Here is an 11,193-nt window from a genome sequence, read left to right as displayed (position 1 = left end):
TGAACACGAGGGTGCCGTCCACGCTGGTACAGAGGGCTTTTACGGCTCCCCAGCGTTCGAAGAAGACGTGCACATCACCGACATGTGTGTGGTACGCGTGCTACAGCCGGTGCCGCGCCTTAAAGAGAGAGCAGAGAGTGGCAGGTGGAGTGTTGCCGTTGTTGTAGTCGCAGTAGAATTCTGCCAAACGTGGTGCATAATGACCGCGAGCTTGTGCGTGTTTCCGTGTTTTCCCGCTCGGTTTTTTTTTGGCTTTTAATTTTTTATTTATTTCAGACGGCCGCACTGAGCCCGGCGCTTTTGTTAATTGGACCCGCCCGGCGACCCCGGGCTGGGGAGGATGGTGTCTGGATAAGCCAGCTAATTGGATCCGATGCTTCCTTTGTGAAAGTCTCTGGTCCGTGACAGGATCAGGCCTTGCGAGTTTCATCCGTTATTTATTTAGTGTTGGATTTTTTTTTGTTACATCGCAAAATTGTACGCATCTTAACCTTTCTGGGGGTATCCAGGTCAGGTCTTATCGCGTCTCGAGCGTTGTTGTCATTCAGAGTGGAACGCTTTGTTCTGCGTGCTCACAGTAGGCGCATCGCTTTTATATTTTGGTTGGATTGTCACTGCAAAGGCTGTCGCCAGTTATCCCAGGAATGTATTTTCGTTAAAATTGTTATTTATTTTAAATTGCATTTGCGAATATATCTTATTGAAATATTATATGGAAGGCGTCCGATAGGACGCAGTGGATTAACCATGGATGATGATTATAATTATTTCTGATAGGTATGAATCTCTATCTAGACCAGCACAAGGCTCCCGTAAGTCACGTGACTTTCCTATAGCCACTCCCACTCTGAATGCCCTCCCCTGGCCCCGCCCACTGTGAGAACAGACGCCGCTCCCGCTGCTGCCTCCACTCCTCTTCGCGTGGTACAGGTTGTACACCATGCCATATGCTCATAATAATAATTATACAATGCAACATTTATTTATCACGTAAATAGTTAATTAATGCCATTATTCCGTTTGAATTGTGACGGAATTATGCTCTGTTTCGCGTTCTGTCGCCTCAATTGAGTAAAGTCACGAAGTGTTCATAGCAAATGTCGTCCCATGAGTCTCTGTTGAACTGGCCGCGGGGTAGACAGTCCACCCTGTACCAGCAACACCAACAGAGCCTACGTAGTGGGGCGCAGTCTGGCGCAGTGATCACTCTTGCTCCTCACAGCAAGAAGGACCTGGGTTCCATTCCCGACACGGGCGCCTTTTCTCGGTGGAGTTTGCACGTTCTCTGGGTTGTCCGGTTTCCTCCCACTGCTAACACGCACACAGCACGCGTGGAATGACGGGTATTTGCCGAACGCCGCGGTGCTTACAAAATACCTCCATTTGCTCGTTTGGTCTCACAAAAGACAAAGATCCCCCCGTATAGCCGCCTCAACAGACTGTAGGGGCAAGTGCTGTTAGCGAGCACCTATTGAAGGCCGAAACGGCACACGAGGGGGTGGGTGGCCAGCACCACTCCCGGCCGCCTTTGTCTTCTTAAGTGGAAATGTTCACACAACGCACCAGGTACAAAAATTTGAAGCCGAGTCAACCTAGGGGAAGCCCAGGATCGGTTCAGATAATCGTCACTGGTGTTGGTGGCCGTGAGCGGGAATTGAACTCGGGTCAACGGGTTCGTAACGCAGCGCACGAACCACCCCCCCCCCCCCCCACCACTAATTGCGATGAATTGCAGCAGCAGCATCGCCTCCTCATCCTCCTGCGATGAGAGTGGCAAGACCCCTCCTGCAAACGAGTCATGTGACTCGGTGAGGATTTCCCGGGCAAACAAGCGGAAGGAATGAATGCAACAACAACAGCGGCAACAACACCAATATTCACAACAGCGATGTCATCGAGAGCGTTGTGTGCGGATGACTCTCGATCGATCATCGTTGCTCGCTGTGATTTCGGGCTCTGATCGATCATCGATGCTCGCTGTGATTTCGGGCTCTGATCGATAATCGTTGCTCGCTGTGATTTCGGGCTCTGATCGATCATCGATGCTCGCTGTGATTTCGGGCTCTGATCGATCATCGTTGCTCGCTGTGATTTCGGGCTCTGATCGATCATCGATGCTCGCTGTGATTTCGGGCTCTGATCGATCATCGGTGCTCGCTGCTGCCGCTGCCCCGCCAGCAGGTGGGGTGGTTGCCTGCCCGGGGAGCCCCGGGGCAGTCGGCCACGTGACCCCGGGGCAGTCGGCCACGTGACCCCGGGGCTCACTCCGTGCCCGGCGCGAGGGAGGCCCCTGGCAGAGGCGCCTCGACGCCCCCGTGAACAGTGGGGAGCACACAGCGGGCACCTCGAGACCGAGAGGCATGGAGAGGATAGCAGGTGCCAGATAGAGATGCAGACACCGGAGATAGATAGCAGAGATTGATACCAGAGATAGATGCAGATACCAGAGATAGATACAGATACCATAGATTGATACTATACATACAGATACCAGAGATACATACCAGGGATAGATACCGGATAGACACCAGATACCAGAGATATATACAGATGCCAGAAATAGATAGCAGGGATAGATACCAGAGGGACACCAGATGCCAGAGATATATACAGATACCAGAGATAGATACCGGATAGACACCAAATACCACAGATATATACAGATACCAGAAATAAATAGCGGAGATATATATAGATACAAGATAGACACCAGATACCAGAGGTATATACAGATACCAGGGATAGATACCAGATAGACACCAGATGCCAGAGATAGATAGCAGAGATATATATAGATACCAGATAGACACCAGATACCAGCGATATATACAGATACCAGGGATAGATACCAGATAGACACCAGATGCCAGAGATAGATAGCAGAGATATATATAGATACCAGATAGACACCAGATACCAGCGATATATACAGATACCAGGGATAGATACCAGATAGACACCAGATGCCAGAGGTATATACAGATACCAGGGATAGATACCGGATAGACACCAGATGTCAGAGATAGATAGACCGCGTGATGCCCCAGGGCCCGGGGCCGTGGGGCCGTGGGGCATCACGCGGGAGGAGCAGCCACTGCACTCCGAGCGCGCATCGCCGCCGCGATCGCTATTTTTGGGGGCCCAGAAATCCACTTAATACCCCCCCTCGCCCCCCCCTCGCCGCCTCACCCCAACCCCCCCTCCCCCACCGCCCCCCCTGCACCTCCCCACCGCCCCCATCGCCCCCCAACCCAAACCCCCATCGCCCCCCTCGCCCCCCCCACACTCCCTCCCCAACCGTCCCCCTCGCCCCCCCACCCCCACCCACCGCCCCCCTCGCCCCCCCACCCCGCCCCCACCCCCCCCATGCCCGTCCCTCCCAACGCGACCGGGCCCCCCAATGTCCTCGCGGTGGCGAGGCGTGCGGGGAGAGACGCGAGGCCACGGCGGCGGCGTCGTTGTTGTTACTGCAGAGAAAGGATGTTAAGCCGTGGGGCTCATCTTCACATTCTCGATGCTTATCGAAGAAGATGAATGGCTTTCATCTGAGTCTATTCCTAACTGCAGGATCATCGCGGTGTCTGCGGGTGAGAGAGGGGGTGGGGGGGACATGTAATTCTTCGGCATCCGCTTAGAGATGCGGTGCTTAAAGGACACATTTGAGAACATTTAGTTGCGTTAGTGACTAAACACCACGTGTTATCCCGCCCGAATCCACTAAGATCAAGCGATATTTTATGGTTTAAAAGCCCCCCCCCCCCTCCACCCTTCTTCGCCGCCCTGCTCTTCACAACCTCGATGGCTTGTGCCGAACGTGCGATGACGTCTCTCGCAAAGTGATTACTCGGCGAGCGGGTTAATAAAGTTTCCAAGCGTTCAGATGTCACTGCCGGGGAACCATTAAAGTCAAAACGTCGCACTGTTTTGTAGGTAGCGCCTTTCTAAAGTGCGAGGATTTCGTAGCGTTTGCCGCAGGGCAGTGTCGCTGCGTCTCACACAGACGCGGCTCGCGGTAGCTCCCACGGGAGGCGGTGACGTCGCCATACGCGTCATCCCAACTTGCAGGTCACTTTAATTTAATGAGAAAAAAAAATCTGGAAAATTAGGAACCGCGACGCCGGCACGAAACGGCCTGAGTCGTTTCCGATGACGTCACGGGATCTTTAACGTCCCACTCACTGCGTGGCCGTGTTCACCAGGGCGGCCGGCCGGGGTTGAACCGCGAGCCTCTTGCGCGCGACACCGCGTAACGCGTGGGACGCGCACAACCGATCGTCCACACATGGACGACCGGTTGCATGCAACTTGGTTTGATGCAACTGAATCTCATGTTTTTGGTTTTTTCGGTAAAGTCACGTAGAATGGAAATAATAAAATAATAAAAATAAAACAATAAAATAATTCTCACGACGTTTCGGCCACAACGCAAGCAGCCGTCCTCAGGTGACGAACAAGTCTGTCGAGAAGACCTGAGGACGGCTGCTTGCGTTGTGGCCGAAACGTCTCTGAGAAATATTTTATTATGTTTAATTTGTATTATTTCCATTCTACGTGACTTTACCGAAAGAACCAAGAAGATGAATCCCTGCAGTCACGAAAGCTTTAAATCAAAATTTGATCTCACGTGTTTGACTCACCCTGCAACGAGGCAACAACGAATCGCTTGTCGAATCAAATCACGGCCATCGACGCGTGGCAAATCCTCGGAGTGCTCTATTCTCTGGTACCATGCGCTCGACGTAAATTGGATTCATATTATCAGCCCTGATGTCTTGAGTCTTGGATCTGCGAAGCCGCGTCACGTCCGCCACACGTGGGATTCAGCCTAGTTTGCAATTTAAAGTCGCGCAACTCCATTGCCATTGACAAATACATTGTATCCAAAGGGTAAATACATGTGCAAAGAAGCATAGAGAAGTAGGCGCTTTAAGTTACACCGAGAAACAGGAAGAGGAATGCGTGGATTAGAGAGCAAGTGAAGGTGAGAGATATCACATTGTTCGTCGAGACAAGTACGTGTCTTAGACAGGGGACAAGTCCATGGAATGGATGATGACAAGCTGGTCGAGACTAATGACTGAGTGGCGGCCAAAAGAGCGAACACGCCAGGCTACCGGGAGGGCTTCCACAAGCAGAGACGGAGCGATAAAATCTTCTCGTTTGCATCGCGAGACGTGAGAGATGTCGGTGGTCTTTGGAGGGCCTTCGTCCAGCAGTGGATTGACCATAGCTGCTGCTGCTGCTGATGGTGGTGGTGATGAAGGCCACGGCTGAGGGAGACGTGTCCTCACGGGCCCTGTCTGACCCGCGCTCGTGTTGTCACTGGCAGAGCCTCGCAGGAAGTCTCCAAACTCAAACACGGGATCAGCACAAACACAGCCCTCTATTCCCCGCGCCGAGGCTGTTGCGAGCCACGGCCACTTCAGCCCCCGTCACGACGGGCCGTGTGAGTTTAGGCAGAGACGGTAGCCCGGGCCTCGGGGCCCTTGACTGGACGGAGCTGTAGGCCCGAGCCTCTCGTGTTTTCTCTGAGAATTAACAACAAAGATTTCCTTTCGCTTTGTCTTTCAGCACATTTAATTCCCGTTCCTGGATTAGAAACACAAGATGTATTCCAATAGCGGTGGACGACAGGCCACCGATTGTTCAAACGGGAATCCCTCGTGACTACCTTTACAGAAAATAATAATAAAACTACACGCACTTTGGAGATTATGCCATGCTCCCTCCCGTGGTGCAGTCTTTATTTTTTTTTACTGAAATAGAAGTCGCGTCATATCAAAGGGACACACCTGGCCCCGGCTCTCCGTTTGCGGGGACCGCGGAGCCAGACAATAACATGGAAAGTGTGCGCGTCTAATGGACTTAAAGCCATCAAACGTCACGCCACCCGCGCGCCGCCCACATGACTCCCTCTCAATGCTGCTGGATTAGAGCCGTGGCCGTGTTTTCTGAACGGTTATGAATGTTTAGTTTGTGTAAAGTGGTTCGCGTGTGTGGCACTGGAGCAGCAAAGTTGACTTGCGGTGACGGGCTGAGGGGAGGAGTTATTTTTGTTCCGACCGATCGGTGAACTTTGACTCATCACGAATTATTTTTGGCTCGCGGTTTTCTGGGTGAGCGGCGATCAACTCTTGTGTAAATCATCCACTATAGGTAGGCAGCGGATGTGCCCTAACCTTTGCTTTACAACCAAAGACAGTCTCTTTCCATTCTAAATTTATACTCTGTATGAAGGTGGCGCAGTTAGACTTTGTGATTATGCTCTGTCTAAGCAAACGTTTGCGGCTATTTTTAATCACAGCCGTAGCAATGGCGGCGAGGCTGCGATGGAAAAAAAAACGTGCGGAATTTGTATTTGTCTCCTTAAAATAGCGAATTATTATAATTATTTATTAATCTAAGCATTGACCGGACGGTCAAGATAATTCGTAGAAGTCATATTAACAGAGCAACTTCCTCCCTCGTGAATTTATTCAAATAATCGCTGCAATTTTAATAACAAACTGGCAACCTTGGGCATGGCAATAAAGTTTTGAAATCACATTTTTTAAAATTAAACATGCAAATGAGTGTTGCCCTCTGTCATTTGGATGAATAGTTTTTTTTTGTTCAAACTCTAACGTCAGTCATTAGTTGGCTCCCTCTTTGTTTCTAACACAGTTATTGTCAGCCTGACATTTGCAGAGTTATTAAAATCGTAATGTATGCATGCCTGTCCGAGAAATGTGCTCATTTCACAATGTGTAATGAAAATGTTTTCCATTTACCCTGCTACATTAAGATAAGCTGGGCCATTGTAACATTCAGATAAATAGGGAATTAACTGTGTTTATGGCCAGGCGCTTCGCCTTCTTATTTTGAGTTGACATATATGCACAATCCTTATTATCGTTCGCTGAGTGCTGGAAGAATGCTCGCCGCTAAATCCCTAAATCCACAAAGGGCAACCCGAATTGCCTGACATCCGCAATATTCGGGCCGTTCACCTTCGTACTGGAAATGCCATGCAAAAAAAAAAACATGTTTATGAGATAGCGTAAATCTGGCCCGCGGCTGATTAGTTACTAAAATGCACGGGCGAGCCTGGAGCGAGCGCGGCGTCTCTCCACGTAGGGTAGAGCGCTGCGAATTATGGCATTAGGCGGCGGTGCTTTGTGAGTTGGAGTGACGGTCCCTGGGAGGTCTTGGGGGCCGCGTGGAGAGTGGCGCCACAAGGGGCCTGATAATGCGGGGAGCGCGCGCAGCCTCCTCCTCCTGTGTGCGCTCCTGCCAGGTCTCACCAGGTCCCGCCGAGTCCCACCAGGTTCCACCAGGCCCGGCCAGGACCCACCAGGACCCACCAGGTCCCACCAGGTTCCACCAGGTTCCGCCGGGTCCCACCAGGTTCCGCCAGGTCCCCGCCGAGTCCCACCAGGTCCCACCAAGTCCCACCAGGTCCCATCAGGCTCCGTCAGATCTCCGCCAGGTTCCGCCAGGCCCCGCCGGGTCCGAACACCAGCGCCAAAATCTGAAAGCAGCAGCAGCAGCAGCATCAGGAGCAGTTATCCCACAGGTGTCATGAGTGGAGGAGACCGGCTGCGCGAGTGCTTTAGGTCATCGATGATTACTCAACCGATACGGGTGGCGCAGTGGTCACCCTTGTGACTCACAGCAAGAAGAACCTCGGTTCGATTCTCAGATAGGGCAGCCTGTTCTGAATGGGTTTCCTCCGGGTTCTTCAGTTTTATTCCCCCACAGCTCAGCAAAACCACACGCAATGCGACTGGCATTGTCTAAAACGTTCCAATGATGAAACATTGCCCGACGATTACTCGAGCAGGAATATACGCGGCGACTTCGCCCCCTACTGGCAGGACGCTCCGAAAAAAACGAGTCTTGAGCCAGGCGTTCCTTGCTGAACACTCCTTAAGAGTTTAACACGGAGACTTTCGTGACCAATATCATCCATAAGAGGGTTTTTTTGGGTTAGATCGTGTAAATATATAAATGTGTTGTTAAAACCCGCCACCACCCGACACAGCCAACTAGTAAGGGTTGTCACGTAAACAGAACGTGGCCAATTCGTCACTAGCACAGCACACAGGTGTGTTGGAGAGCCAAGCCACAACATTTACAATCTGAGTACGACGTTTCGCCAGTAATTACAACTAGCTTCATCAGGCGACAGCCAGATTTGTGGAGAAGTCCACCTGTTTCGTTCCTCATATAGAGGCGTAGATGTGGTGAGCACACTCGTAAAGAGAAGAGGCAAACGTAGCTTCGATCGCTCCACTCACACGTGCCGCTGGACGGGAGGTGATGGATAGTGCTTATGTTATCTGCACATAATCACCCGTGTCATCCTGGGCGTGGATCGTTGGGGGTTTCCCGGATTCGTGCGGAAGGATGTTGGGCGGCCGCTATTTTGACAGGGAGCTGAGTAAAAGTTTCCATAAAAGAAAAGTCGAGTACAATGATCGATCTATTATTAATCGATTGTCTATTGATAGAACGCGTCCAGGTCGTGGCTTCCAGTGTATGCCACGCAGTGCAGAAACATCCAACGTCCTGATGAACTCTGCTCCAGCGACTACGCTCCCTGGCTTCACCGACTCGCATTGACCAGCGTGGTGAAGCGTTGCCACATACCCCCCCCCCCCCACCACGACCCGCGCGGCTTGCGAAGGCCCTCAACCCAGCTGTGGATTGACACGCGTGGTCTGTAGGTGTACGCGTCTGTTGTGTCTTTAGTAAGCAGCGGGTGGTCACACGCGGTTCGAATCAAGAGGCAGCCCTGATGTAATAGCAACACAATGAGGCACTGTCGCATTTCAATGTGGACGTGAAAGACCCCCCAATGTTGGGGTAGGCCCTTTGCGTTCGAGCGTCAGGGTTCGCATTTGCCACATTCGGATGACACAGCAGCCACCGTCGTCCGCTACTGGCAGCAGACAACGAGCACCGGGCCACGCTTGCTGTCTCGAGTTCTCACCGCGTTTACCAACTACAACAGAGGGAGCGTGGCACAGCGGCTGCGTTGTGAGCCCCAATGCCCTGGGTTCAATCCCTGGTCACGGGCCGCATCAGTCGCAAGTGATATTAGAACCGGTCCAGCGGCCCCCCTTCCTCCACTTGCGTGGTGAAGTATGGTCAAGAAGCAACGTGCATGACCGACGCGGTGGTGGGGAAGCCTTCGTCCAGCAGTGGATCGACAGGCCGGGCTGCAAGTGGCTGTTGGTGTACTCTGCGTGCGCTGTGGCTGTTTCTTGTTCACGGAATCGCCCTCGTGTAGTCGTTTAACCGTCGCTCCCCTTCATCATTTTGTATCTTTTTTCTGGTGGCGTTCTCGCCACCAAACAATCCATCTGTGCGGCCCTCTAGGGACCGGGCGTGGCATTCCCGGATATTCAATACAGATAAGCCAAATCTGCAATCATTGCGCGCCGTCCGGGGATGTAATTATGCGCGTGCAGTAATTCCTCCGTGGCAGCGCGCGTGGACAATTAGTGGCGTTTGAGAGAGAGAGAGAGGGCGGGCGGGCTGTCTGTTGTTGTGGCAGAACGGCGTCCTGATGAGCGCCGGGAATGACGGAGGTGCATCTGGAAGCGGCGTCTTCACCGCTGAAGAGTTTTCATCATGTAGGGATGGAGGTCTTCGACATTGTAAAGTCTTCTTCGACGCGGAGGTGTTTTCATCGGTAAGGGATCTTCACCACGGATCAGTGTTCAACGTCGAAGGGTGTATTCATCACGACGGCGTCTTCGGCATGGAGTTCTCATCACGAAGGGGGCTTTGAACATCCCGAGGTGTTCATCCTGAAGATGTCATCGTCACGGAGAGGTCTTCATCTTTTAAAAGTCCCCATCACTGTAAGTCGCCCATCGAAGCACCACCCAGTATCAAGCGTGCTCAGCTTCCGCGATGGAAACAAGACCGGGTTCCTTGCGGATGCGTTGGCTACAGGCGGCGCGTGAACCAATTAACAGTGCGCCGTCACACTCTCACGTGGTTGTATAATCTGGTGGTGTTCTTTATAGTGGAGGGAGGGGGGGGGGGTCAGTACCAGGCTAGGTGCAGCCCTCCCCCCCCCCCGGAATCTCCTGGCAAATCCAGTCAGCGGCCAGAGGTCGGTCTGCGTTCACTCGTCGGCGGCGAGAGCGGCTTTGCAATATGTCGTTGTTTACCACGAATCCCGAACGGTCATCATTAGGCGGTAAAGCAGACGCAAATGCCTCCTCTTAAGCTCCCACAAATCCCGCGTGATCCGTGTTTGAAGACGAGAAAGAATAAAGTGAATAGCAGATGCTGCAGCTCTTCTAAATCTCGTACCGCCGCTGTCTCTGCGAGTCTCGGCCACGCCGCGCTATTAACGTCTCATTGCGGCTGGATTAGAACGCTCGCACGCATTCACTCGCCCTCTCACCCTCTCTCGTTCTCTCTCTCACCCTCTCTCACCCCCTCTCTCTCTCTCACCCTCTATCACGCTCTCACCCTCTCTCACGCTCTCTCCCACCGCGCGTCCCAGATTCTCACTCGCACTGCGCGACCTCGTGACAACCCATCAGCCTCGATTTGACTCCTGTCACCACCGGGGTTGATGGGGTGGTTGTGGGATAAGTGTGTGGTGGTGGTGGTGGTGGTTGTGGGGTGGGTGCCGTGCTTGTGGTGCGTGGTTAATGGTGGGGTAAGTGTGTTGGTGGTGGTGGTTGTGGGTCGCGTGGTTGTGGTGCGTGGGTAATGGTGCGGTAAGTGTGTGGTGGTGATCGTGGCGTTGGTGGAGTGGTTGCTGTGTACTTAGTTGACGGTGTGTCTGTGGTTTGTGGCTCCGAATCGACGAGGTGGCACAGCGGGGAGTGCGGGCGGTGCATCTGTGAGCCATCTCAGCCAAGCGCACCCAGAGCACGTGGGCCTGCCCCGTGACCTCCTGCCAGCCAGCGAGCTTTGCTTCGGCACTTAACGTGGCCTCAAAGCGCACCGAGCCTGGCACAAGTGCCCAGTTCAACTCCCGGCCAGGGCTAACATCAGCGGCCCGTCTTGGGTCGTCTCGTCTCCAACCCCCCTGGCGCCCACATTGTCAAACCGCACTGACCAGCGCGGTGAAGTATGGTCAAACAATCTCAGTGACCGACGGAGCATTTTGGGGAGGCCTCCTTCATGCGCAAGTGGATTGCCACGGGGGCGGTACAGCGGCGGTCGTCGTGACGACAGCTC

This window comes from Lethenteron reissneri, chromosome 14, assembly GCF_015708825.2.
Source record: "Lethenteron reissneri isolate LAM-NWPU_2019-01 chromosome 14, ASM1570882v1, whole genome shotgun sequence".
In the NCBI taxonomy this organism is placed as follows: Eukaryota; Metazoa; Chordata; class Hyperoartia; order Petromyzontiformes; family Petromyzontidae; genus Lethenteron; species Lethenteron reissneri.
The sequence above is the reverse complement of the archived record's forward strand: the minus strand, read 5'-3'. Positions refer to the sequence as shown.